Here is a 27,788-nt window from a genome sequence, read left to right on the forward strand (position 1 = left end):
CACCATGTAGGAAGTCAGCAAAACCAGAAGGCTCTCACCAGACACCTGATCAGCTGGTGTATTAATCTTGGTCTTTCCAGCCTCCAGCACTGTGAAAAATAAATGTTGGGTTTTTTTACAAGCCACCCATTCTATGTATTTCTGTTATAGCCACCCAAACCAACTAAGACGCCATATTTACTCTTTTCATGTAAGTTTCTAATTTTATAAAGCCCAATTTTATTTTACTAAGTTTACAATGTATGTTTACTGTATGTTTTTATACTATTTGTAAAAGGAAAGCACAATTTGGTAGGACTTTGTTAAAGTAATTAAACGAGGACACCATTAGACTGAGGTGGCTCTAAATGCCTTGGTAGCTTAGGTAAGCAAACCAAAACTGGAATCTGAGAAAATGAAATTTAAGAACAGCTTATCACAATGAACAAGCTAGGCTTTCCCACATAAAGCAGTCTTAAGCTATAGCCAATCAAATAATTGCTTTGCTTTGCTTCTGACATCTCTACAAAAGTCTTGCCTCTAGCTTCTGCCTGCAGAGCCTCCTAACCACTTTTTGTTTGGCACTCCCTAATTTGAATGGGTGCTTGCTCAAGTAAACCCTTATAAATTTTAATGTGCTTCAGTTTATGTTTCAATGGGTGCAATGGTTAAGTTTTTAAATCTAAGGAATTAAAATCATATTAAATAAAACAAAATGTCTAGTATGATACAAAATACTGCAGATAACCTAAATATATACTTTGACAGCTTCCAAGATACCCTGGTGGCTTAGCAGGAGCTATGAAGTGATAAAGTGTCCACTTTATTATCTGGTGCTTTTCTGGATGGGACCTCCCTACCTTTCCCAGGGAGATGACTCTGTGACTGGACAATGTCCTGGTACATGCAGGACGTATTTAAGAATCCAGACCTCAAGAGAGAGTTCTCTGGACCCAGCTTTATTACATGCACCTTCTGTGACCTGTCCTGGGTGGGACATACATGCTTTCAAGTATGGGATAATATTCACAGCTAGGAAAAGTACTCTAAATTACTTAGTTCAATTCACCCTCTTGGGGTGAAGTAGGGAGGCATGTGATAAGATGTATGACCAGGCAGACTCCTTGTGTCATTGTGGAGGGGGGAGCATATTTTTAAGTCAAAACCACTACCTACTTCCTACCTACACCGCTCACAACAATATGCTTTTTCCTGTAATGTTGTTCTACAGGTTTCTGGTTTCTGGGCCTCATTATCACTCATCCTTTTCCAGGCCCAGACAGTTGGATCATTTGAGGATGCCAGATTTTGTTTCTCAGTTGATGAAAGCTGCTGCATGGTTGTTAGTTCATCAGGGTGAAATTAAATGCAGGAAAAATACTACAGGTGACTCTCTTTTCAGAAAACAGTATTTTATTTTCCCCCCCGAACCAGAGCTTTAATCAAGCAGGAACTCCATGCAAGTTCCCACTTTTGATTCCTTCTAATGGAGTTCAATGCTTATCACCTCTGGGAAGTTACTTAGCGATTTCTAAGTACGCACCAGGGGATCCCTGAGGAATTATGGTCCTAAGAGCAAAGTGAGAGATGCGGGGTGGGGGGTGGGGGGTGGGGGGGTGGGGGTGGTGGTGTCAGGAAATGTTCTTTATTTGAGACCAGCTTGCAAGACAAGGTGGGGATAAAGAATTAGAGAAGCTAACCCACTGCAGCACAAAAGATTCATTCAGTTGGTAATTGCTTGACGCTAATTGGCGCTAAGGGAGCGGTAAGAATAAATGCTATAGGACAAATTCAAACAAACACATCGAAGATGGTGTAGTAGACAGGAAAGCAAAGGGGAAAGGGTCTCTTCAAGGGATGCCATCTCCGATTGCAAAATGGTGCTCCAGGTGAGGGTCGAACTCACAACCTCGGCATCACTCGCACACATACTACCGTATAAGTACCGCGCGCTGTCCGATTGCGCCACTGGAGCTCCCGTTTTTCTCTTTTGGTCACCCATTACATGGTCTATGCAGGAATATTCAGAGTTTTTCTCCGGTCGCAAAGGTCCAAGTACCTCCATCCTTCCCGGAGTCCCGCAACTGCATCTTGCGCACAAAGGCGGACTGTGATCAGCTGCAGACCCCACCCGGCCACCAATCCTGAAGACGTGGAGGGTGCTCTGCTAGCGGAAACGGGGGCGGATACTTTAAAGACGGCCGCGAAAAGTGCAGACCCTCGGGAGACTCCGACCTCCTCGAGCATTCCAAGGAGGACTTTCAGTGGGCAGAGTGGGCGGCAGAGACTTCTGCTGCTGCGTGGTTCCCGGAGCCCTTCCATTTGTCTCTCTCCGGGATGCTTCTCCTCGGGGCGTCGGAGGGAGGCTTGCTCTCTGAGCCTGGGGAGGGGGTGAATGGGGGAGGACCACGACGCCGTTGCAGGCTATCTCAGAGTGTGTGAGCATCCAGAATTCCTGTGGGCTTCCAGAGCACATTTGCTTAGAGCTCTTTAGTTTGGTGGTAATCTTTCACGAGTTAGAAGACAATCTACCCCCAAGGTATAGCTCTTAGTGAATGTCTTTGACGTTTTTCATATGTAATATTTGGATAACTTCAGAAAGCAGTATTTGAACCTCAAACGCATTTGTATCATCGACCTGCTGTGACCCAGTTGACTTTTAAGTATTCCGAATCCAAGCATATAGTTTCAAATATGCGCAACGATAGCTCATTCGGCCTGTGTGCTACTAGATTTTAAATTTGGGCAAGAATACAAACTACCTGGTGTATAAATTTTTATACTGTCCTAGGAGTTTCTTTAAAACACTTAGTTTCATTCTAGTCACTTCTTTAAGTTACTTAATTTTCTTAATGAGATAATAGGGATCCCCATGGAGCAATGCTGGTGTCAAATTTTGGTATGATGTTTAAAAATGGAGCAAAGGATTCAAATTTCCAATAATAATTATGATGATGGTTTGAAGTAGAATTTACACAGGGCTTCTTTTTTTTTTTAATACTTTTACATTTATTTTCTCAGTCTAGTTCTATAGCAATCCTACAGGGGTAGATTTTTTTATTGATATAATATATAAACAATATTCTCTGACCACTTACTGTGTTTAATAAAAGATAAGTGTAAATGAACAAAACAGTCAATCTCTTGTGGAGTTTATATCTGAGAGACCCCGAAAAGTCATACAATTTAAAAAATGTATCAGTGAGCACAATTGAATATAATAGAGAGCAGGCAGCATTTTCAGTCATGTGAGTAGAGTGTTTACAAAAGAAAAAGAAATTGGCTTCTAGCCTTTTAGGTGACTGAGATGTCAGATTTATATTTCTAAACGTATTATTATGGAAATTTCCAAACACAATGAAGTTGACGTAATTAGATAATGAACTCCCATGTAATCGGTCTTACGATCATCCACATTTTACCAATCTTGTTTCTTCTGTCTTTCCAGTACTATTTTTGTGTTGGGGGTAGGCGGTTGGAGGTGGGAGTGGAAGTAAAATCTAGACATTATCATTTCACCCTAACTTCTTCAGTTTGTATGCCTTAGAGATAAGAACTCTTTTTCTTTTATTTCACTTTCTTTTCTTTATATGAGTGCAATGTTGCTATTACATTCAGCAAATTCAGCAGCAATCTCTTACTATAAGAAGTGACTTAGCCAAAAAGTAAGTGGCAAAACTAGGATTTGAATCGAGGTTCTCTGTCTCTAGCTTCTCCTACTTGATTCCTTTTCCAAGTCATTTTAAACAAAGAACTGTCGTCTTATATTAAGGGAGTGTGTGCCTTCAAGCGAACGTGGAGTAATTAATTAATTAATTTTTTAATGTGTAGGCTGAGAAGTTATCTATAAGGGAAAGAGTAAGTGACCCACTGTTTACAGTAAACAATTTGCTTGCTAAATATATTTATAGTTCCCCTTTATTCCTTTTTTGACATCAAAAGAAATCTATTTGCCTGTATACTTTGTTTTCTGGGGTCAGTTCAAAGCCCAGGAGAAAGCATGGTGCTCTTCTCAAGGGGACCCCACCAACCTTGAGACTTAAAGATACTGTCTTGCAATATCTACTCTTTCTAAGTCTCAGGGCTGGGTTTCCATGTGCACATGATTGTCAAAAGTAGTCTTTACCTTGTTGAGTTACCTCTGGTTTCATAAATAGTCCTTCTCTTCCCAGACAATTGCATTATCATGCTATCCTCTTTTAATAGTTTAACTGATTGACACATAAACCTATAGTGCTAAGCTGGAAATGTATTACTATTGCACACTCTAACATCCTAGTTTATCCTAGGAATATGTTGGTATACAGTGCACATACAACAAAAATAGTCAGTTGAGGGAAACTGATAGATATGCCAACCCTCTGTCCTAAAGATGATCCTTTTGTTCCTGGATTAGTCATCGATTCCACAAATATTTATTTAGCACCTGCCTTGTGCCAGAAGTCATAAGTGAATAGAAGAGACAAATAGAATCCCTGCCTTCCCAGAGATTACATTTAAGAAAATTTTAAACAGAGGTTCCTAGCAACCCTCTGCTTTTTTGTCTCACTTCCATTTATTGATTTATTTGTTAATTCCTTCATCAACAAACATACAGAATGTCCACCATTGCCAAGCAGTGTGTTAGACAATAACATTGAGATCAGAAGGCATTACGTGTCTTAATATCTTTCTGGTGAAGGAATTGAAGGGTGTAGTATGAACCACTGTACCCTTAACACAAAACTGATTTCCATTTAAATCTTCCCAGTTATTTCCCTGATTATCCCATTTTCTCTCTCAAGTGTCCTTTAGTCTTGTACAAGAATACAGTACTCTTGCCTATTCTGTATTAGAAGTTAGAACTAAGGACACAAGCCATAACTTTTGAGGCACACGTGTATCAAAGAAAACAAAGGCCTTGCTGGGTGGAGCGGGTTGGGAGATGACATATTTTTTAAAAACAGGGCCAGCAGGATAGGACCTCACATTTTTGTTGGGATGTAGAGTTCACATACTTATGATGTCACTAAATGTTTCTGCCAGTGAGGAGACAGGAAGGTACCACAAGGTTCTACTCTTGAAGAGAAGGCTAGGATGGGCCTCTGTGTTAAAAGGTGCTGTAGAAAACAAACTATAATCAAAAGATGAAAGCTGAAACAGAAATATTAAAAGAAGAAATAAGAGAAAAGGTAAGCTGGGATCATTAACAGTGAGAGAAGGGGGGAAGGGGGCTGTGATTTGAGGGGAGTGTTGGTGGAGAGGAATGTTGAGGCTGCAGAGCATCAGAAAAGTTATACTTCTCTTGACATCACTAGGGAACGTATTTGGTATATGCTATGTTTTTTTCCTTTCAGTTAACAGATATTCACTGAGATCCTACTATATGTAAAGCACTACGCTAAGTGTGGTGGGAGATTAACAAGTTGGGCTGTTGTTTTCCAGGGACTTCTAGTGTAGGTGATGAGACAAGATACCCAGACACCCAGGAAAAACATAGTAACAATACAAGACTGTGGACGGTTGTGTACAAGTGGTTCAGAGAAGACGTATAGATCAAGGAGAAAGATTTCACTTCTTGCTGGTGAGAGACACAGGGTCAGTCTGTGACCTGGAGAGGATTGGGTTAGGAGATGAGGAGGGAGAGCTCTGCAAGCTGAGTATGAGAAAAGGCAAGGAGGTTGGACTTACATGGGTGTTTAAGAATGGAGAGAAATCCCAAAGGAACTGAGGAAATCTAACTCTTTGCCTCCTCCCCACCCACCCCCCGCCTTTTTTTTTTTTTTCAGTCAGCACCCTTTTGTGTGAAACGTGGGATAGCTAAGCCATATCACATTCTCATCCTCATCTGTACTTTCACTGGTTCTGCACTTCTGTGGTGGGCCTTCAGCCTTTCTCCCTGGGTGAGGATAGAAATCCCAAGCAATTCCCAAGTCCTGTTCAGCGCCCTCTTTGCAATATGCAGTGGTGAGATCAAATGTTGGATTCTACCATCAACATCAAATAAGTTCTGGGCTTGAAAGGGAGGGCCCTGCTCCAACCCTGTCCCTTCCCAGAATTTTCAGCCTCCTTTCCTGCCCCAGTACACCTGAAGGAAGCAGTTATACTCCCATCGGTAACATTGGCTCATTTCAGAATGAGCCAGGGGATCAGGCCTCTCTAGGGATACCAGCCCAGCTAGAATCACTATTCTGGATCTTTTTGCACCTTACTTCTCCCTCCATCCCTAAGCTTCCCACCAGTTACCATTGGTTCCTACCTTAAAGTCTCTGCACTGCTTCTTTAGTATTCTGGGGATTCAGACCCAGAAAGAAGGGGACCCTAGAGGGAGCTCTTGGCCTTTCTCCCCTCTCCCTCCCCAATTCAGACTGCTACATATTTGGTTGAATTTTCATGATCAGCGCCCTCCTTCTCTCCTTCTTCCTGAGCTTTATACTCCTGGCCTTCCCTCGTTCCCTTCCTGATACCCGGAAACAGTATTTTGTCTTCACAATCACCTTCTTCATCGTAGGTAAGGGATGAAAGAAAGAGGATTCCTTCAGTCATTCTGGTTCTGGGCTGGGGTGGTTGTCCATTGGGCATAGCCTCTTAGAAACTGTTCAGGGACTGTTAAGGAAAAAGGTAATACAATGACAACAAAAGGAAAGAAATCGTGTATGGGGAGTTAAAAAGACAACTTAAGGTCTTGGGAATTAGCCTGAAGGCCATAGACTAAGCTAACTAGATGGGTTGTTGCCCGCCACTTGTTTTCTGAGTAACAGGTATCTGTGTGTTCCTTGCACTACTGCTGCACTCTCTGCATGTTTTGAAAGTAACTAACTTTTACAAGGACGCAAAAATCGCCTTTCTCTACCCCTCTTTCATCCTTTCATTCAGCACCACGCTGTTTTTCTTATCTGGTGAGTGTTCTGGGGGCTCTGTGAGTTTGGGGGGTAGGTCCTGAATTCAGAACAATTATATTTGTGGGTTTCAAATATTTCCCTTGAGTACTGTTAATTTTTGGACATGGATTTGGTGCAATGATATCTCGTTTGCTCATCGCAGCTGCTCCTACTCTACAATGTTAGAATTTTGACTTTATAGAAAACATAGAATCCATTGCTCCTGTACATACTGTAAGAACCATGTCTTGGAGAGTGAGAGAGAAAGTGTGAGATAGATTGTAGTAGGGCATGGGGTGGGTGGAGTAAAGAATGGGATTGACAGAGTAATCTGCACTTTAGGTTCCTAGACCATACTCTCATTTGTTAAGCCCATTTAAAAACTGTAAATTTCATAATAAATATCAAGTGTGGTAGTCATTTTCATCTTCAGCATCGTCATTCTTTCCTCAGGAATTCTCTGCTTGTTCAGCTCCCGTCATTGTTGGCTTCAGTGTGTCTTAGTACAACCAATCCAAGTGAAACCCTTGCAAATATCAGTGGCTAATGGGAACTCAATAACAGTCACAGAAAAGATACCGGGTAGAGATGGCTAGCCTAACCTCAGTGGTGGTGAGAAGGCTAATTTTAGAAGAAAAATCATGTCCAGCTTGTAATTCAAGACTTCACAGCTATACACACACTCTTGTTTAATTACTGTGTAAGACTGGAAAGCGTTGGCCTGTTACTAATCATTGTTCAGATAAGGATTAGGATTCTGGGAACTTAGATTTTCACAAAAGAGGAGACACAGTTGGGGTGTGGGGAGGGTTGAGTGTGTTTGGCCTTGGAGACTTGGAACGGAAAAACTTCTCCTCACCTTGAAGATTCTCTAGGCACCTACCTCCCAACCCTTTCACCGGTATTGGGGGTCTCCTGGCAGTAGTTCTTTTAACAGTAACAAAAATCTTTCTCCACTTATGAAGCCTAAGTTTTGATAAAAATTTTCTGTTCCCTGGGAATTTTATGAGTGGAATCTATTCACTACCGTATTGTTCAAGACTCTTTTTGTTGCAGGTAACAAAACCTTATCCAAAGTACCTCAAACAACAATGACAAAAAGTGAATTTATTGGAAAGATGAAGGGGGTAGCTCATAGACTCAAAGAAAGTTCTGGTAGAATCGGGGCTACATGAGAGACTTTGGGGGCTAGAATTGGAGCTCATTTCCTTCAGGAGACTATGTTTTTTACTATTCATTAAAGGTTAAAGGAATTTCCTGATCCATAAATGCAAGCACTCGCCTAATAACCCCTTGCTCATCACTTTCAATGAATCATCAAAGCCTGTCCTTTCCACTTCAACCAAACCTTTGTTACCCTCTCTGAGCCCTCCTCACGCTTAGTCATCCAGACCAGGCCTTTGTTATCCCTGCCCAGACTGAGGTCTACCTCTACAAATGCTGCTCAACTCCATCTTCCTGAAACACAGAGCTGAGAATGTTCTCCTTAAAAACTTATTTTGCCTTCTTCTTGCCTTCAGGATAAATTCCTTATCTTGATAAATAAAGTTATTTATAAATTGGCACCAACCTATCTTTCGAAATGTTTTAATTTTTTTATTGTGATGCATCTCATACATGTTATACATGCAAAAAGTATTAAAATGTATATGTACCGTTGTAAGGATAAGAAATGAGCCACCATATCTAGAAAAAAACAATATTGTCAGTATATTAGAACCCCCTAGTGTGCCCCATCAAGCTGCCTTTCCAGCCACTTTTCCTGCTCCTCCAGTTCCTACTCTCCATGCCAATTAAAACTGTAGCTCTACTACATGAAACTGCTTTCCTCAAATACACCAGGCAACTTTTGTAACTTTTAGTCATACAAGTACGGAACCCTCTGGCCCTTTATTTCCTCCTTCTTCACAAAGTCAAATTTGTTTCTCCTTCAAGATTAAGTTGAAATGCGATGTCATGAAGAGCTTCCCCTGACTTCCCCTCCAGAGTTAATTGCTGTACTTCCATGCTGCTGGCACATTTTCTTCTTTATTTCTGGAGTAGCATTTCTCCTGTTGTATTGTAATTATGAATTTAGATTTGTCTCTCTGACTTGATGTTAGTTTTTTGAGGAATTTGGATTAAGCTTTACCTGTGAATCCTTAGGTTTTCACATTTTGCTCGGTAAATGAATATTCAATATATGCTTTTTGAGTTATCAAGATTAAGCTTTAGAAGATTGGGAAGCAGTTGGACATTGCTATCAATGACGGCTACTTTTTATTGACAGCCTAAATAGTTGCCAGGACTTTACCTGCTTTGTGTAATTTAATCTCACCACAAACCTGCAAAGTAAGTATCATCCCATTTTGCAGATAAGGTAGTGGGGTGACTAAAAAGTAAAGTGATTTGTCCAAATTCACATATTCCAGTAAAAGGCAGAGTCTCTCTCTCAGTCTGCTCTTTTTTTTCTGTATCAAGTTTCTTCTACGTGAACAGTGATAAGAATAGAGAGTAAACATTACGACAGAAAACGTTAAACTATGCTTATTCTGGAAATGAACAGATTGTGATAAAGAAACAAATTTAAACTGCCAACTGTTATTTTAAAAGCTGCAAAAATAAGCCTGGGGACCAGTGAGTGTTATATACTTTACAGACAAGTTTAGGTAGCATAAACTACTGATTTCCAGAGTTAGGAATTTAAGATTCCTGCCCTGTCCTGGAACTATTTAAGGTTGAGCTTCAGATCTTTACACCATTATACATGTATTAGCCTCTGACACTCCAAATTCAGAAACTGTAGTGTCATTTTACTATGCAGTCATGAAGATCGGTGATGTATGGAATTATTAATAGCCAAACTTAACACAATTCTGATTTATAAGTCAACATGTCATCATGTACAATTAATGTATTTGCTCTGAATACAAATACTGAATATAAGCTGTATATCAAATGCCTTTTATGATGGTTAGATCTGGAAATTTATCTATGTCTAATGTGAGTTAATAACGTAAGGAATGGAGCTCTGAAAAATGCTTTTAAAAAGTATTTCATTTTATTCCAAATATGGGGATGGTAGGGTATAGCAGGTATAATACTGCTTGCCTATTCCACCACCAGTCACCAACACCAGTGCCCCCATTCCTCCTTTCCAACAGAAACATGATTTTATTCACATAACCTTCTCTATACTGCCTTGGCTTTGCAGGAGGTGGGCCCAATTCTCAGCTCCTGAGGCAGAGTTATGATTGATCTAATTAATCACAGTGGTCACATTCTTGGCAGTACTTGGATTAGGTGAGAATATATGATACAAATTTAGCCAATGTGGGGGAAATCCACTGGGGAGCATATCAGAGAAATTGTTCTCAACAAGAGACACGGTAAAGAAGTCTGTTTGGTTTTTTTTCTGGACTTTACCTTGATATTGTGAGAGTTTGAGGTACTGGAAGGAAACCAACTGAAGTATGAGATCCATATATTGAGAATGACAGAACACAAAGATTCAAAAAATCTTGGTCCTGATAACATCATGGAGGCACCGAGTTAACGAGGCACGTAGCCTCTCTAGCTTCCAGACTTGTTACGTGCAATAATAAATCCACTTTGTTTAAGCCAATTGAATGCTGTTGTTTGAATTGTTGTAGAGCTATCACTGAAAGTTTCCTTGATTGCGGAGGGATCTTTGGGCTATAGATGTCTTATAGTTTTATAAGCATTGTGTTGTAAGTCCCCCTGATGACTGGCATCAGGAAAAACTCGAAGCCAACCACTAAGTGGTATTAAATATATCAGTCTGGTGCGCGCTTGGTTCACTAAGCTTTTTCTTTTATATCAGCAGACTAGACCTTCTCTTCACTTAGAAAGCCTACTTCTCAGCCACTAGCTCCAGCCCAGCCCTACCGTCTGATTGTCGCTGGCTTTAGACTTAATGGACACATGCCCAGCCTCAGCCCCTGAGCACATAAACAGCCACTGTGAGCCACAAACCTATATTCGGGAAACTAGGATTCTGCTGCTGTATACGGCACTCCACTGCTCTTCCAATTAAACACCCGGGTTAAGATAGCATGGAATCACAGATTCGTGATGCCTACGTGTACCATAAATTAAATTGTTTTCCTGTTGCTCACTGGCATTTTTCTCACTCAACTCTTCATTCACGCATGCAGACTTTTAATGTAAGATTAGTCATTGTAGATACCGAGCGTGCTGCCCTTAAGGAATATAAAATTGAGTAGGGAGGACCGCGGAGCAAACAACTGTTCACAACACTGTGATAAATGCCAAAATGAGGGGTGTGTTCTGCACCCTAGGAGTACAGGAAAGAACACCATCCAAACTGGGGAAGAATTAATAACTCGATTAGGTTTGCGAGTATTTCCGCTATTCCGTTTGTTTACTCTGGTCCTTGTTTCCTGTTTCCTTCTTTCACTATCAAAGCCCTAAAAAGTCCATCATTTGTTACTTCCAGGTCCCTCACCACGAGGTCAAGGACCTGGGGCTGGCAGGTTATTGCTATAATGAGGCTTCAAAGTAGACCGCGAATCTTTATAGTCTATCATCTGGAAGAGAAGAGGGCAGACAAATCAGAAGAAGGACAGTGCACATCAAGCCACATCCAGAAATTCGATGGTATGAAAATGCAAAAACCTCGTAAAGGCTAATTAATAATGGTTTAAAGAAAACTAGCAAGAGTAGGGCCAGTGGCGCAATGGATAACGCGTCTGACTACGGATCAGAAGGTTCCAGGTTCGACTCCTGGCTGGCTCGAGGCTCTCGTTCCCTATTTTCGGGGAAGGTATGTCCTGTGTTACTTACAATCCACTTACGACTGTTTTATTACGAGGAGGTCCTTATAAAACCTGTGGTGTTGTTCTTCGATCACCACACAACCGGGAAGAATGGAGGGAAGATGGGGCGGGGCGCGGCGGGGCGCGGCGGGGCGCGGCGGGGCGCGACTAGAAAAGATATACAAAAGAATAGGACAAGAATCTTGTACAAATCGACTAATAATATCTTCTGTACTAGCCCGTCTTGCATAAGAAACTCCATTTTCAGAACACTTGCCTCTTGAGAACACAGTGCTCACTTGAGAGTTAGTATGAATAGAATCCTCGACGAATCGTGCTAAATTTTCTCCAGTGCTCAGCTGTCCAAGTCCACACCGAAACAAACTACAGCGATGTCATAAACAACAAAGGAGAGAAACGTAAGTGGGGAGGGAATCAGCAGTCAGGTGTTAAAGGAACCACGAGTGAGGAGAAGCAGCTCGTAAGCGATGAGACCTTCACACAGTAAACGAGAACGATGTGGATCTTGTGTCTATGAAGTGACTGAGATGGGTTTGGGATCTGCTGGGAAGAGCTAGCAGCAAGTTTACCTGCCCCGCAGGTATCTGCAGAACATCAATCCAACGCCGCGCATGGCGTGCATCAAGCGCAGCCCAAGCTTCGCGGCTCAAAGGTAAGGAGTCCCTATGGTCTCTGCCCTCGAGAAGAGCCTTCTCGTGAAGGTCAAGGATGCACAGCATCCGGGGCCGCTGACAGAAGAAGGGCAGTAAATGGACTAGTTTTTCCATCCTTGTCTACTGAGACCCACGCTGAAAGAGCGCGGGAGGCGGCTGATGGAATTCGGACGACAAACAAAGAAAATGAAGAAGAGAAAAGAAGGAGAGCAGCTCCTTTCATCCCTGCTGCGTTGTGGCCTTTTAGGATAATCCAGCTCAAACCTTTTCTTTAAAAGCGTGGAATAGGAGATACATTTCTGGAGTCAAAAGGCAGACGCCACCAATACCACTGCCCGGGTTGCTGAGCCAATGACAACCACTATTAATAGCAATTGTGTGTGCCGGGTAGGAGACAAGTCTTTACGAATTTGCATTCTCATTCCCTTCCTACTTTCAAACTCATTGGTACTGACACCCCCTGCCCCCCCCCCACACACACCTTGTAGTTATGCTTCACTCTGTTTCGGGGATTTCTAACAAGGTAATGGCTATTTCGGTTATCCAGATTACTGACAAGGTAATGGCTGTTAACCGCAGGCTGTAACCAACAGAACCATAAGTAAACGAACACCATAATCAGATCTCTCAAGTGTTTCCCAGAAAAGTGAATAATAAACCACGTTCCAGTATTTTCCCCCCTTCAAATTCATTAGGAAGATTGGAAGACTTTATCATCTCCTTTTTATTATCAGCCTGAAACCTTGGTCACTATGAAACTTTACAGCTGGAAAGTTCAGATGTCATCTGCTCAGTGTGATGAGCAGGGATTAGGGTAAAAGAGCCTAAATGGTGATAAGGTTTCCACATTCCACTTGAATTATAAAATATTTATTCTAAATACACTGTGAAAATATGTGTTTATATGGAAATCCCTAGAGCAAGTATTTGGACACTTTCTGTAAGCAAAGTTTGCTGGTAAATGAATTTAGGCTGGGCGGTAACTAAATTTGCATTTCAGTACCATTCCAGCAGGGTACCAAATTGGAGGAGGAGGAAAATAGAAGAATAAAAAGAGAGGAAACAAACAGAAAACAAATTATAAAATGGTAGACCTCTATTCAAAACTAGCAATAATTACCTTAAAGGTAAATGGTCTAAATACATCAATTAAAAATCACAAATTGTCAGAATGGATTAAATATAAACAGTGTCCATAAGAAACTCACTTCAAATGTAATGATAGAGGTAGGTTTAAAATGAGAAAATAGGAAAAGATACAACATGAAATCACTAATCAAAAGAAAGCTTAAGTGAATGTATTGGTATCAGCCAAAGTAGACTTCAAAGCAAAGAAATTTACCAGCGGTAATGAAGAATGTTACATGATTATAAAGGGTCAATTGTCCAAGAAGACACAACAATCCTAAAAGTGTAGTCCCTGGCCACAGAGCTTCAAAACCATTCTCTTTCAATAATTGAATAATTTTTTTGTCTAGTAGACAAAAAAAAAATCATCGAAGAGATTGAAGAACTGAACAATGCCATCAACCAATGGATCTAATTGATCAAGATCACAATGCAAGTAGAAACAAGGATCAGTGATTGAGAAACAAGATCATATTAGAATTAAGGAATCAAGAATGGTTAGAGAATAAAAGAATGGTATCATGAAACTCATATTTTAGAAAGAGTTTCTTAGCTGTAAATACCTGGAGATTCAATTGGAGAATCTGGAAGTTGAGCATCCCACATCCACATTTTTTTTTCTGCTATCTCTTGAGGTCAGGGTAGTATGATCCCTTCAGAACCCCAGAATCTATTGCAGTGTCTGACAAAATGCAGCTCCCCAGTGAATTATGTACCAAATGAACACAAAGGAAGTGTCAGATTCAAAAGAGCTGCACAAGAATAACGTTCAATATTTGGCAAGTCATTGGATATGGGGTTTGAAGGAGGAGAATGAGTCAAAGTTGACTTGGAAGTCTAAGCTCAAAAAGGCCAGTACAGAGGAGGTTGGGAATTGGATAGCTGGTGTATGGATGAATGGACTACTGTGGAGAAGAACAGACAGTGAGATGATGAGCTGGAGTAGAGAAAGAGCTCATGTTTTGCAATCTAATAATCTGGTTCTCAATTCAGGCTTTGCCATTTACCTGCTCTAGAACCTTAAGAACATAACTTCTCTGAGCTTCCATTATATCTGGAAAATGCAAATTATTGAAACTGAGCAGGACCCTTTAGGGCCTTCCTGGGGACAGATTCCCCCCCCATCCCCCGTATCCCCTGCCTGCCTCTTGTTTGTAGAAAAGCTTTAGCATCCTAGGCCTTCCCCCAGTTCAAAGAGCAAATTTAATCAGAGAAGTGAGAAAGTGAAGACAAAGGAAAGCAGTCAAACAAGACAAATAATAATATTGATAGTTTAGCCATAAGACAAACTCAAGAGCATTTAGTTCCTCCTTAAGGGCTATGGATAATATTCTGAGCCATATCTTTCAGTTGTTTTGCAGATACTAAAACTCCCAACAGATGGAAAAAGGTGACTGCATGCTGATCAGTAGTGTGTAGATCCCAGACTTGTCAGAGCCAGAAAATTGATAATTGAGTTTTCCAAAATACCACCCTGTTACCTCACCATCAGTTAATCAGGCAATTTCACATTGGCTGATTATACACCCTGTGAATATCTCCCTCACACTGTGTTTAAAAACTCTTCTCTGAAAGCTTTTGGGGAGTTTGGGTCGTTTGAGCCAGTTCTCCTTGCTTGGCACCCTGCAATAAATGCTGTACTTTCCTTCACCACAACCTGATGTCAGCAGACTGGCTTTGCTGCACTGGGGCCATTGGCCCCAAGTTTGGTTTGGTAACATTATGATAAATAGTTTTGTTTCCAAAATTCAATTAGACTACATGAAATAATCTCCATAAATCTCTTAGCAGGATGAATGGCACATACGACTGAAAAAAAAAAAAAGCAGGGAGACTTTTCATTAAGTTCAGTTTAAGTTTTTGTAGAGAAGAATGTCTCCAGTCATGTAGATGCAAGTGGAGATGTAGACTAAGACAGAGAAGTATGGACTGTAGACAAATTTGAGGGCTATTGATTCATTCAGTCAGTGAACTAATGTTAACTGGGCACCTCCTACTTTTCTTTCAACAAAGGAGATTATGAAAGGTGTAAGATCCACTGAGCTCTCTGAGAGCAGGAAATACGACGTCATTCAAACACAAGACCAGCAAAAGACAGACACAATGAATTGTCCCTAGTGCCGAGGTCCAGATGGTCCTATCTTAGGGTGAATATCGGAAAGACATGGACTCCACCTTTCATAGGTGTGGAATCTTACCTGGGTAACATTGGGTTAAACGGAGTGATTTTCAAGTAACATTGAGCACATACACTCTTTAAAAACTGGAAACAGATAAAGCAGATGTTCTTGGAAAATACTATTTCATATTTTACTTTCAAAGCCAAAACTGCAGGATGCCTGCTCTCTTAGCGCAGTGGGCAGCGCGTCAGTCTCATAATCTGAAGGTCCTGAGTTCGAGCCTCAGAGAGGGTAGGACCTATTGTTTTTACAGTCGGGCTGGCGAAGTATGTGTCATCTGTGCTTAAAGAAATCAACACAAAGGAAAATTAGCAAATGCTGCCAGATAAGCATTTGATAAATGTTTCAATATTCTATATTTGCTCAAGAGGATGAAATCAGCTTTCTGGTTTGTTGCACCTCTCAGTGGTTTGAGTGAAGTAGACAAGAAAAGTAGATTACACTAGAAAACAAAATCTATACCATATTTTTGGTCTTCCTCTCCACCCGATGGAAGAAGCAGGGGAATTTTCTTTTCTAAATTCGTGCTCTAAATGTCGTCCAACCACAGTTAAGGGATGGGGAAGGGCAAAATCATTTATTCTTTTAATTATGTAACAAATATTTCTTGTTAATGCACTGTTCTGGGTGCAGTTAGAAATTTGGAGCTCTTCCACACATCGTGTATTTCTCTATAAAAACAGCTGTGGTTGTTATGAGATTTTGGAAATATGGCACATAGGAGGAGGAAGTGGGGTAGCTTCTGTAGCCCTCACATCTGCAACACATTCTAGAAATTGTACTAAAAGTTTATTAATTTTATGCAAGTCATTTGATTTAGCTTTGCAGCTAACCCAAATATCATTATTTCTATCTGAAAGATGAAATTGAATTTCAGAGGAGTTGAATCATTTTTCTCAGGTCTAATAGCTCTAAGGAGCAAAACCAGACATGAAAAGTTGTTTTTTTCTGTATGAAAATATGTGAGCTTCACTTTTAATTTAAGGTATAGTCTCATAAGCAGTTTTTCTCCATACCACTTGCTTTCTTCCTTCATACATTCATAGAACAAATATTTTTAAATGAGTGGATTCATTTTTCCATTCATCAGACATGAATTCAAAATCACTTCTGTGTCTGCCACCCAGGTTCAAGACTTCTAATTGTCCTTGACTCCTTCTTCTCCCTCAAAACTCTACATCCAGTGTCTTGAGACATCGTCAAATACTGTAGATCTTTCCTGCACAACCTCTCCAGAGTCTTTCTCTTTCTTCTCATTCATCTATGCCTTCATCCATTCTATAATGTTTATGGAGAATGTATTCTGTGCCAGACAGTGTACTGGGATGGAGATGCAGAAAGACTCATGCTATTGCTAATCTTAGGAGCTAAAAGAATAAACCTCACTCAATCCCTTAATATCTTATAACTTCTTTTTCGTTCTCTTCAATTCTGGTTTCCCTATTTCCTACCTATTTGGCATTCAAAATTAAAAACCTTTCATAAAATGTTACCTTGATCATGTAAGCCAGCTGCGTGGAATTTTTTCAAGGGTTCTTAAGGCTCCACAATGTTTTCTCCAATGTATCCTCCTGTGTCCAGGCTTTTCAATCACTGTTTCCCTACATGTCTATTTTACACACACGCACACGCACGTACACCCCCGCCAACTGAACCGGTATATTTCTGAACACAGGATCCCTACCTCCATGCCTGTTCCTTCCATCCTGTGTTCACTCTTCATCTGTACACTTCAATGTCCATATATTTTTCCTTCGCTCTGATACGTCTCGCCTCTAAATTCCTATGGCTCTTGTATGTAACACTATGTATTTTCGTTCTTCCATATAGTGTAAATATGTAACTTCTCAAGACCCGACTCAGCAAGAATTCAATAACTATCTCAGAAACAATGCAAAGCGGAGGTTTTCGTGGTGTAGTGGTTATCACGCTCGCCTAACACATGAGAGGTCCTTGGCGCGGAAACAAGCGCTGCCTTTTGCTTTCCACCATAGGGAAAATTCAGCCCACCGCCTCCCCTAAAAGGAACCAGTGATCATCCCACTTATGTTCCTTTGCTGCTTTAGTTTCGTGCTTAAGAAACAGGTAAGCAACCTGAGATAGTCCTCCCGCATTAGCCTGGTGTTCTGCGTGAGTCCTCTCAACTGGGACGTGCCCTCTTCCGTCCCGGAAAATCTGAAACCTGTACTTTTGCGGCCAGACCTTTCCCAAGGCGACTTTCTCCCTCCCTTACTAGAGGAATAGGTACCAACCGCGCGCTTGCCGCAGAGTATCTTTGAGAGGATGTGCCCCTACTCCAACCTAATGGCCCTGACTTTTCCTGACCTTCTGGTCGGCCCCAGAAGGAATGAAGTGGATGGAGATGGTCCTCTGAAAAATGGGAGGAAAAGGGGAAGATTGAAGGTGGGGAATTAGCTCAAGTGGTAGAGCGCTCGCTTAGCATGCGAGAGGTAGTGGGATCGATGCCCACATTCTCCAGCCTTTTACCGGTTCAACGGAGGAGCTCTTGTTGATAACCGCAAATCTTCCAAACTATAGAAAGAAATGAAAAAACTATACACTTTGGACCCTTCTCTGGGCAAGGACAAAACGGGGCAACGCTGACTCTACTGGTCTTTGGTATGTACATGTCTCATTAATGATAAATCAAGTAGATTAAAAAAATCAAAAAACAGATTGAAAATATAACACCATGCACCAATGGGTGGAATTTACCTTATAAAGCAAAATCACAATGAGGTTCTACCAAAGAGTTGAAAGAAAAGCAAGATCATATCAAAACTTATAAAATCAAAAATGGTCAGAGTGAAGCAGAGGGACATTATGAAAACAAATATTTTTAAAAGCATTATTTAGCTGCAAATGCCAGGGAGACTGAAAGTAGTGAAACCGGAAGAGGATCATTCCTTGTCCATATTTATCCTTCTAGCTCCAGAGATCTGTGTGGTCAGATTCGTTCTGAATCACCTGAGCCTACTGCCCAGCACACAGCAGCTCCCCAATGAATATGTACTGACTGAATGGAAAGCAAGGGATAGATTCAAGAGAGCGTCACAAGAATAATGTTCAGTATTTGGCAGGGTAGTGGATGTGGATTTTGAAGGAGGAGAATGAGCCAAAATTGACTTGGAAGTCTAAGCCCAAAAGGCCAGCATAGAGGAGGTTGGGAATTAGATAGAGTGTGGATGAATGAGCTATTGTGGAGAACAGACAGTGAGATCACGAGCTAGAGCAGGAAAAAAGATAACAATTTGGAATCTAAAAGTCTGTTTCTCAATTCATACTTTGCTGCTTAGCAGCTCTGGGACCTTAGAAACATTACTTAACTTCTCTAAGCCTCCATTATATCTGAAAAATGCAAATCATGATACATACTTTTGTTGCCAAAATTCAATTTGAATATATGAAATCATCTCCATAAATTTCTTAGTATACTTATAAGGCTGAAACAAATGAGGAAGTTTTTTATTAAGTGCAGTTTGTGTTTTTTGTAAGGATAATGTCTCCGGTCATGTATATCCAAGTGGAGATTTAGAGTGAGAGAGAAATATGGACTGTAGACAAATGTGAGGAGTATTCATTCACTCACTCAGTCAGTGAACTAATATTAACTGGGCACTGTTCAAAAGTTTCTTTTGAACATAAGGTACCAAGGAAAGTATAAAAGTGACTGAGATGTCTGAAGGTGGGAAGAGGCAGATCACTGGAACACAAGAGGGAAAAAGGGCAGCAAAAGACCTGTACAATTCTTGGGTACTGCAAGCCAGAGTGTCCAACTGCTGGGTGTATACTGGAAAGGTGTGGACTCCACAATTCCTGGATGTGGAACACTTCAGGGGCAGCATTGGTTTAAATGGAACGATTTGCAAGTAACATTGATTACATTCTTCAAAAGCTGGAAACTGATAGACATACCTGGAAAATAAAATTTCATATTTTATTTTCAAAGCCAAAATATACGGAGCATCTGCCCTCTTAGCGCAGTAGGCAGCGCGTCAGTCTCATAATCTGAAGGTCCTGAGTTCGAGCCTCAGAGAGGGCAGGCGTTCCCTTTTTTTTTTTTCCTTCATCTTTTATCAAGCAACAAATATCTCCTGTTAGTCCCTTCCTCGTGGAGCTTTACCCCAGTCAGGAGGAGTGGGAGAAACTGAACAAGAAGCAAGTAAGAAAAAAATGCATCATAAGCACATGAGGAAATGTGTGCTGGGGTGTAATCATTAGGCAGTAAAGCGGCTCGGGAGTGTGGAGGTGGCACGTTCAGCTTTCAGCGGAAGAGTCAGGAAAGATATCGCGTTGAAGATGCCTTTTAGTCTCTCCTTTCACGCTTGCTGAAATCCTTGTGCCCGAAGTTTTTCTAATTCAGCTCAGTTTCAGTCTTCAAGGAATGAATGCTCCGTGTCATTGGTCTATAGACAAGGAAGGAAAACCTGAAAAAAGCTGTGAGGGAGTGAACATGGTCTGTACTGGACAGTGCTGGCCTTTCCATCTCAACATTCATGGTTTTTGGCTAGCGGGAGGGTGGACCTCCCACCTCTGCTTCCGAAGAGAGAGATCCTGGTGAAAACAAGGCCTTTACACTATTTTGTACTTGAATTTTATGGGGCAGTTGGCCTGAGGAAAGAAGGAAGGCTGTTGAGGGACACCTAGAGAGACAAGGCATACAGCAGAATTTGTCCTTCTGAGGTCTGAGTAGCCTGGGTCTGCGAGAGAATCAGAAAGACCCAGACGGTCAAACAACAACAACAACAACAACAACAAGAAAAAAAAAATGAAACCAGGGGAATTCTTAGGAAAACTCATGAAGGAAGAATAGGAGTAGGATCTTTGGGTAGTTCTTCCTTAAGAAGGTTTCTTACCCATCTGTCCCAACCCAGCCATCACAGTCCAAATCAATACCTTCAGAAATACCTCCAAAAAAATGAAACAATCAGGTGGTATTTAATTTCCACACAAACAAACCCGGATAGAATTTTTCCTCTTTGCACAGGCAGCTGAAATATGGTTTAAAATGGTGGGGGGGAGAATCCCAGGAAGTAATGCAGGAAATATATTAATCAGCATTAGTGATCAGATCCTGATGAGGTCCAAAAAAATTGAGAAAAGAGAGCATCATGATTCTGCCATGCTGAGCTGTGAACAGCCCTTGCACTTTGCTTTTCACTGAGAGACTTCCCTTTCCCTCAAATTGAGCTTAAGCTTCTTCAGACACAAAGAATCCTTTGGGTGAAGTTCTTCGAGACTCTGAATAGGTGGGCCTTCAGCAAACCCAACTTTTGCTTAAGACAGTGGCACACAGTCTTGCAATAAGATAGAAAATGTCTTACATTTTGACTCTGTTGTGGGTACTTGGTAACCGGGCTCTGTCTGGGCTAGTTTCCCAGTTGCCCACAGAGGGCCTTTCTTCACCTCTCAGCTCCTGACTAATACATCTTCTCATTTTGAATCAGACTTAGTAATAAGGTGCCTACTTCTAGGTACTCAGTCCCTGAATCACATGTCACTTTACTACTGACACCACCCCCCATAGCTAATGACTCTTATTGTGATTTCAATCTATTACATCAACTTATGCCACCTTCCTCACAAAGTGTCTTATGAAGTGTTTTAGAAAGTGTCTTATGAAGTTTTAGAAAGTGTCTTATGAAGTTTTTCTTTTTAAATTTCTTGTCTCTCCTCTAGAATATAAGGATCTTTAGGCTCAAATCACTGTGTCCTCAGTGCCTGGAGTTAAGGCATAAATATGGCATCTGTCTTAAAATGGAAGTAATAGGTTAATGGAGTTAATAGGCAGATCAAATACAAGTTAATAATTTAATAAATCATTTTATTAACTTCCAAAATGTTAATCTCTGCATCTTTAAATTCAGTTTGCTCTTTCTTTATGACTTATTTGATGTTTTGAATTTTATTGATGAATGGCAGTTTATTTATAATGCATAATTTTAATTTTTCCCAGACAGAATTTTCTACCTTCTAATTAGTGAATAACAAGTAAAGGTGTAAGGGACCACAGATGTTTAGGACTCCTGTTATAAAACAGTCACAACTGATAACAGTTTGAAGTTGGGTGAAAACTAGAACCAAATTTAAAGCCTATTTCCTTTTGCATGTATTTCCTCCAAACATTTTCTTCTACACAGGTTCTTAATTTCCACTTTCTTTCTCTCTTCAACAGTGAAGCCCAAAAATGTTCCCTCGTCTCTTCTTCTAGGTGTCAGGATGAAGAGAGCTTGAGGGTTTGGAGGCTTGTGAGAATTCTTATACAGGTAGACCACAAATCTTTGACATTGCACAGCTTAGAGGCTGCAGGGAAGAAGAGGAGACGGTAGTCATGTTCGGAATGATGACAATGTAGACAGTGTAGCAGCCTTTTCAGGATAATCAAGTATCTTGAAAACAGTTTATTTTTTGTGGGACCAATGACAAAATGGTGATATATATGATTATAGTTTGTAGGATCCCAACTATTTCTCCGTGATTTTCTCTTAGGGAGTGGGGACTTGGAATACAGGTGAAGAAAGATTAAAAAGGAATGAAATAAATCCTCTTTCAGAACCATGTGCTAGAAATTGTACTAAAATTTTATTAATTTATGCAACTTGTTTGATTTAGCATTGCAGCTAACCCATGCATCTGTGCCTTTATCCATTCTATGTTTATGGAGGATGGATTCTGTGCCAGACAGTGTACTGAGCTGGAGATGCAAAAAGACTCATGCTACTGCTAATCCCAGGAGCTAAAAGAATAAACCTCAATCCCTTAATATTTTATAACTTCTTTTTCGTTCTCTTCAATTCTGGTTTCCCCCACCTTTCATAAAATGTTACCTTGATTATGTAAGCCTTGTGCCTGGATTTTTTTCAAAGGTTTTCAAGCCTCCACAGTTTTCTCCGCAGTGTATCTTCACGTGTACAGGTTTTCAATCACTTTCTCTCCAGGTCTATTTTACACACATACACACACACACACACACACACACACACACACACACACACACAAGCACTCCAATTGAACAGGTATATTTCTGAACACAGGAATTCTACCTCCATGCCTGTTCCTTCCACCCTGTGCACCCTGTTCCTTCCATCTTCACCCCTAAATGTCCGTATTTTTTCCTTCACTATGATATGCTCTCGCGTCTTATTTCCGATGGCTCTTGTCTGTAATATCTTGTATTATTTTATTGTTCTATCCTGCGGTGTAGATATGTAAATCCTCATGACCTGCCTCAGTAACAACAGAGAAATATCTTAAAACGGCCCAAAATGTGAGTTTCCGTAGTGTAGTGGTCATCACGCTCGCCTAACACGCGAGAGGTCCTCGGTTCGAAACCGAGCGGAAACAGTTGATGCTTTTTTGCCTTCCACCATGCGGGGAAAATCAGCCTTCCGCCTCCTCTAAAAGGAACCAGTGATCATCCCACTCCTGTTGGTTTGTCGTTTTCATTTCGTTTTTAAGAAACAGATAAACATCCTGAGATAGTCCTGTTGGGTTAGCCGGCTGTTCTGGGTGACTCCTCCCAACTGCGACGTTTTCCCTTCTATCTCGGAAAATCTGAAACGTGAACTTTTGGGACGCCAAGCTTTTCCCATGGCTACTCCCCCGCTCCTTTTCCTTAGAAGAGGAATGGGTACCAACCGTGCTCTTGCCTCAGGGCATCTTTGAGACGACTTGCCCTTATTTCAAGCGAATGATGGAGATGGGACTCTGAAAAGCTCGGGGAAAAGAAGAGATGACGCAGGGGGGATTAGCTCAAGTGGTAGAGCGCTCGCTTAGCATGTGAGAGGTAGTGGGATCGATGCCCACATTCTCCAGCTTTTTGCCCTCAGTCGAGGAGCTCTGGCTGATAACTGCAAATCTTCCAACCTGTAGAAAGAAATGAGAAAATTAGACCCTTTGCACCCAGCTCTGGGCAAGGACATGACAGAGCAGCGCTGGCTCACTGGTCTTTGGTATGTACCTTTACTATCAGCCTATAATTTATTCTCTGTTTTTTCAGAATAGCTGGTCATCTCAAGGGATATGCCCAATTCCTCTTTTTATTCCTGTTTCTTCCTGCTACTTAGCCGCAAGGTGGTACACTCCTGAGAAGCACGGGGCAGAGCTGGGTCAATAAAGCCTCAGTTTTCTTGTCAGGGACTGAAACCGAGTGCCCCAAGTAACCAGAAAATATCAGGAAAGACACTGTGGAAAGCAAACACGTGAAGTTATTAGTGAACTTCTGGATGCACCCGCGAACTGTGAATAAGTGGCTCTGATCCTAAACAACCTACCATGGACTTTGAGAACTGAAGTGCTAGCGCACTGCCCAAGTCCACACTGGTCACTGGATTGCACACACTCCAGAGATCTCCAAATAGCATCAGAAAGGCTTTGGAAATGGATTGGACTATGAAACCACAACACACATAAGGCTGTTCGGTACTTGGAATTTGAACACAAGGCAGTCAGGTGCCTGCAAAAGCAAGATTGGCAATATTCCCCATAAGCTTTGAACAAAACATAAAGCCTTATAATGTAATACAAAATGGCCAGGTTATAATCCAAAATTATTCAGCATATGAAGAACCAAGAAAAATCTTAATTCACTGAAAAAGAGAATCAACAGATACCAATACTGAGATGACACAGATGTTGGAATCCGCTGACAAATATTTTCAATGCTCTGAGAATTAGGGGTGAGAACTCTGAAATGAATGTAATGTTAGGAAGTCTTAGCAAAAAATGGGAAGATATACATCCAAATTGCAACTTCAGAACTGAAAAATATATTAACCAAAATTATAAAGAACATCTCACTGGATTGTCTCAATAGGAGAAGGAGATGACTGGAAAAAGTCAGTGAATGTGTAGATAGAACAATAGTAACTACTCAATCAAAATGACATAGAGAAAAGTGTATTTTAAAAGATGGACGGAGCTTTAAGGACAAATAGGAAAATAGCAAAGTTCTTATATTCACATCATGGGAAACCCAACAGAGGAAGAGAAAGAGGTCCTTGAAAAGAGGGTGGGGGGAACACTGGAAATATTAATAGTTGAAAACTCCCCAAATTTGGCAAAAGATATAAACCAGAATAAAAACATTCAGCAACACTAAAGCAGCATAAAACCAAATAAATCCACACCCAGACATATGACAATTAAACTGCTGGAAACAAAAGAGGAAAAAAATGCTTGAAAGCACCAGAAGAAAATGAAAGGGAAACTGCAATCTGAATGACTGTGGATTTCTCATCAGAAACCGTAAGAACCGTAAAGAAATGACATGATTTTATTAAATTGTGAAAGAAAAGACCTGTCACTCCAATAGCTACATATAACAAAAATACCCTTCAGACATAAAGGTGAAAGAAACACATTCTCATTTGAGGTAAACTGAGAGAATTCATTGCTAACAGAAGTGCTAGAAAAGAGTAATGTCATGAGACAAGAAAAATTATGCCAGAAGGAAACAGAATAGCATAAATGAAGGAACAGTTAACCAAAATTTCAGAAACAGAAACCTGTTTGAAATAAAATGATGTTTATTGGGACTACAGCCTGGGAGACACAGGTTCAAGAAGCACATGAGCTGTGTTCCACTGGACTATAAAATGAAGGAAGCTTATTAAAGGGAAAAACTACAAGGCCACACAGTTAGTTACATAAGTTGTTTGTCCATAATTATAATTGGAACTGGCAAGAAGCAAGACTGCTTGTTAAGCAAGAATTGGTTAGGGTCTGCAATGGTTACATAGTTACAAGGGGGAACCTTGAGACTATAAGTTTGCAGCTTGTGGAAGTTGCTCCCAATATGGCTGGTGGTGTCCTTGGGTTTGGTACAGTTCAAATTTCAAATTCTCAGTGATGTAGGGACTGGTCTAAGACCAGATCCTCAGTGGCCATCCACCCTATTTTTATATGCCTGAACTATGATTACTCCATTATTATTTCAGTTTGTCATCAGAACCATAACAAAGAAGGAAATAACTGGGTAAATATAATAGACTCTTATGTTACTCTTCAGTTCTTTAAAGTATATTTGATGCTTGAAAGTGAAAATTATTACATTATCTGCTGGAGTTTTCATTGTATCTATATGTATTATATACATAACGTAAAGGGGTTATGGTAAAGGGACTACATGGTGGTGAGGTTTCTATACTCAACTTGAATGGTAATTTATTGATTCTAAGTATACTGTGAAATATTAAGGATGTGGATGGTAATCACTAGACCAGCTACTAACAATGTTTAAATAAGTCAGGTGAAGGTAGGAAGGAAGAGGGACAAAGAAATATGAAAAACAAAGGGAAAAAACCATTACTAAATTATTAAATGGTAAATGCAAACTTAGTAATAATATGATGTGAGTTTCTTATAGTCAGCATATTTATTTTTAATACATTCTGACAATCCAGATATATCAATTAAAAATCAGTTTGTCAGTGTATTAAAAATAAATTTGCTGATTATAAGAAACCCATTTCAAATATAGTTAAATGTGAGATTAAAAGCTATATTCAAGAGTAAAGGAGATATAGGAGATTAAAAGAAAAGAATGGGAAAAGAGACCCCACATGAGCATTAATCAAAAAAGATAAAGTGGATATATTAATATAAGACAAAGTGGATTTGAAAGCAAAGAAAATTGCCAGGTATTAATTGAGAAGGTATACAATTATAAGATGTCAGCTCATTAACAAAATAACAATCCTAAATGTGTATGCCTCTGACCACAGAGCTTCAAAACCCATAAACAATAGCTAATGAAACTGAAAAGAAAAATAGAAAAATCCACAATTATTGTTGCAGATGTCAACAATCCTATCTCTTTCACTGGTAGACCTAGTAGATAACAAATCAGGGAATACATCAAGGAAATAAACACTATCCACCACTGGATCTAAATCACCTTATTAAGTAAAATTGCAATGTAGGTAGAAGAAGTTGAGAGAAAAGCAAAATCATATCAAAATTAGGAAATCAAAAATGGTCAGTGTGAAGCAGAAAACTGGTATTTTAGAAAGAGTTACTTAGCTACCAATGCCAGGGAGACTGAACGTGGTGAAACCGGAAGTGGATCATTCTGTGTCCATATTTATCCTCCCTGCTCCTGAGGTATGGGTGGTCAGATTCCTTCTCAGTGGCCTGAGCCTACTGCAGTGCCTGGCACAGAGCAGCTTCCCAACGAATATGCACTGAATGAATGGAAAGGAGGTGATGGATTCAAAAAAGCTGCACAAGAATAATGTTCCGTATTTGGCAAGTCATTTGATGTAGGTTTTGAAGGAGGAGACTGAGCCAAAGTTGACTTGGAAGTATAAGCCCAGAAGTCCAGCACAGAGGTTGGGAATTAGACAGTTGATGTGTGGATGAATGGGCTACTGTGGAGAAGAACAGACAGAGAGATCATGAGCTAGAGCTGAGAAAGAGCTCACAGTTTGGAATCTAATAATTTTTCTCAATTCATACTTTGCTGTTTAGCAGCTCTGGGACCTTAGAAAAACTACCTAACTTCTCTGAGCCTCCATTTTATCTGGAAAGTGCAAAATATGTTACATAGTTTTGTTGCCAAAATTCAACTGGACTACATGAAATAATCTCCATAAATCTCTTAGTATGATTTAGCACGTAAGGTTGAAAAAACAAGGTGGCTTTTTGTTAAGTTCAGTTTGTGGTTTTTGTAGGGAGAATGTCTCCAGTCATATAGCTACGAATGGAGATGTAGAGTAAGACAGAGAAGTACAGACTGTAGACAAATTTGAGGACTATTGATTCACTCAGTGAAATAATATTAACTGGGCAGCTCCTATGTTTCTTTCAACAAAGGAGATCATGAAAGGTGTAAGATTGACTGAGATCTCTGAGGGCAGGAAAAAGCGCATCACTGGAACGCAAGACTAACAGAAGACAGCCCATTGTCTCCAGTCAAACAACCCAGATGATCTTATCTGTAGGTGAATACCGGAAAGGCATAGACTGCATCATTCCTGATCTGGAGCATTGGCTTATTGGAATGATTTTCAAGTACCATTGATTGTATTTATTAAAAGCTAGAAACTGATAAAATAGTGGTGGTTGGAAAGTACTGTCTCCTATTTTATTCTCAATGAGTAAAGCTTACGACATCTGCCCTCTTAGCGCAGCAGGCAGCGCGTCAGTCTCATAATCTGAAGGTCCTGAGTTCGAGCCTCAGAGAGGGCA

General features: G+C 40.4%; 7 non-coding genes across 7 annotated transcripts; 6 read left to right on the top strand and 1 right to left on the bottom strand.

Annotated features, from left to right (window-relative positions):
• Window positions 1-1,860: 1,860 nt before the first annotated feature.
• TRNAI-UAU (transfer RNA isoleucine (anticodon UAU)) lies at window positions 1,861-1,954 on the bottom strand. Its single transcript has 2 exons — window positions 1,917-1,954; window positions 1,861-1,896 (listed from the first exon to the last, which is right to left on the bottom strand). It is a non-coding gene; the product is annotated as a tRNA-Ile (tRNA).
• Window positions 1,955-11,524: 9,570 nt separating this feature from the next.
• Window positions 11,525-11,597, top strand: TRNAR-ACG (transfer RNA arginine (anticodon ACG)). The gene has a single exon. It is a non-coding gene; the product is annotated as a tRNA-Arg (tRNA).
• Window positions 11,598-15,760: 4,163 nt separating this feature from the next.
• On the top strand, window positions 15,761-15,833 carry TRNAM-CAU (transfer RNA methionine (anticodon CAU)). The gene has a single exon. It is a non-coding gene; the product is annotated as a tRNA-Met (tRNA).
• A 2,171-nt stretch (window positions 15,834-18,004) lies between these two features.
• TRNAA-AGC (transfer RNA alanine (anticodon AGC)) lies at window positions 18,005-18,077 on the top strand. Its single transcript has one exon. It is a non-coding gene; the product is annotated as a tRNA-Ala (tRNA).
• Window positions 18,078-19,568: 1,491 nt separating this feature from the next.
• TRNAM-CAU (transfer RNA methionine (anticodon CAU)) lies at window positions 19,569-19,641 on the top strand. Its single transcript has one exon. It is a non-coding gene; the product is annotated as a tRNA-Met (tRNA).
• Window positions 19,642-22,870: 3,229 nt separating this feature from the next.
• On the top strand, window positions 22,871-22,943 carry TRNAV-AAC (transfer RNA valine (anticodon AAC)). Its single transcript has one exon. It is a non-coding gene; the product is annotated as a tRNA-Val (tRNA).
• A 4,772-nt stretch (window positions 22,944-27,715) lies between these two features.
• On the top strand, window positions 27,716-27,788 carry TRNAM-CAU (transfer RNA methionine (anticodon CAU)). The gene has a single exon. It is a non-coding gene; the product is annotated as a tRNA-Met (tRNA).

This window comes from Physeter macrocephalus, chromosome 18, assembly GCF_002837175.3.
Source record: "Physeter macrocephalus isolate SW-GA chromosome 18, ASM283717v5, whole genome shotgun sequence".
Classification (NCBI taxonomy): Eukaryota; Metazoa; Chordata; class Mammalia; order Artiodactyla; family Physeteridae; genus Physeter; species Physeter macrocephalus.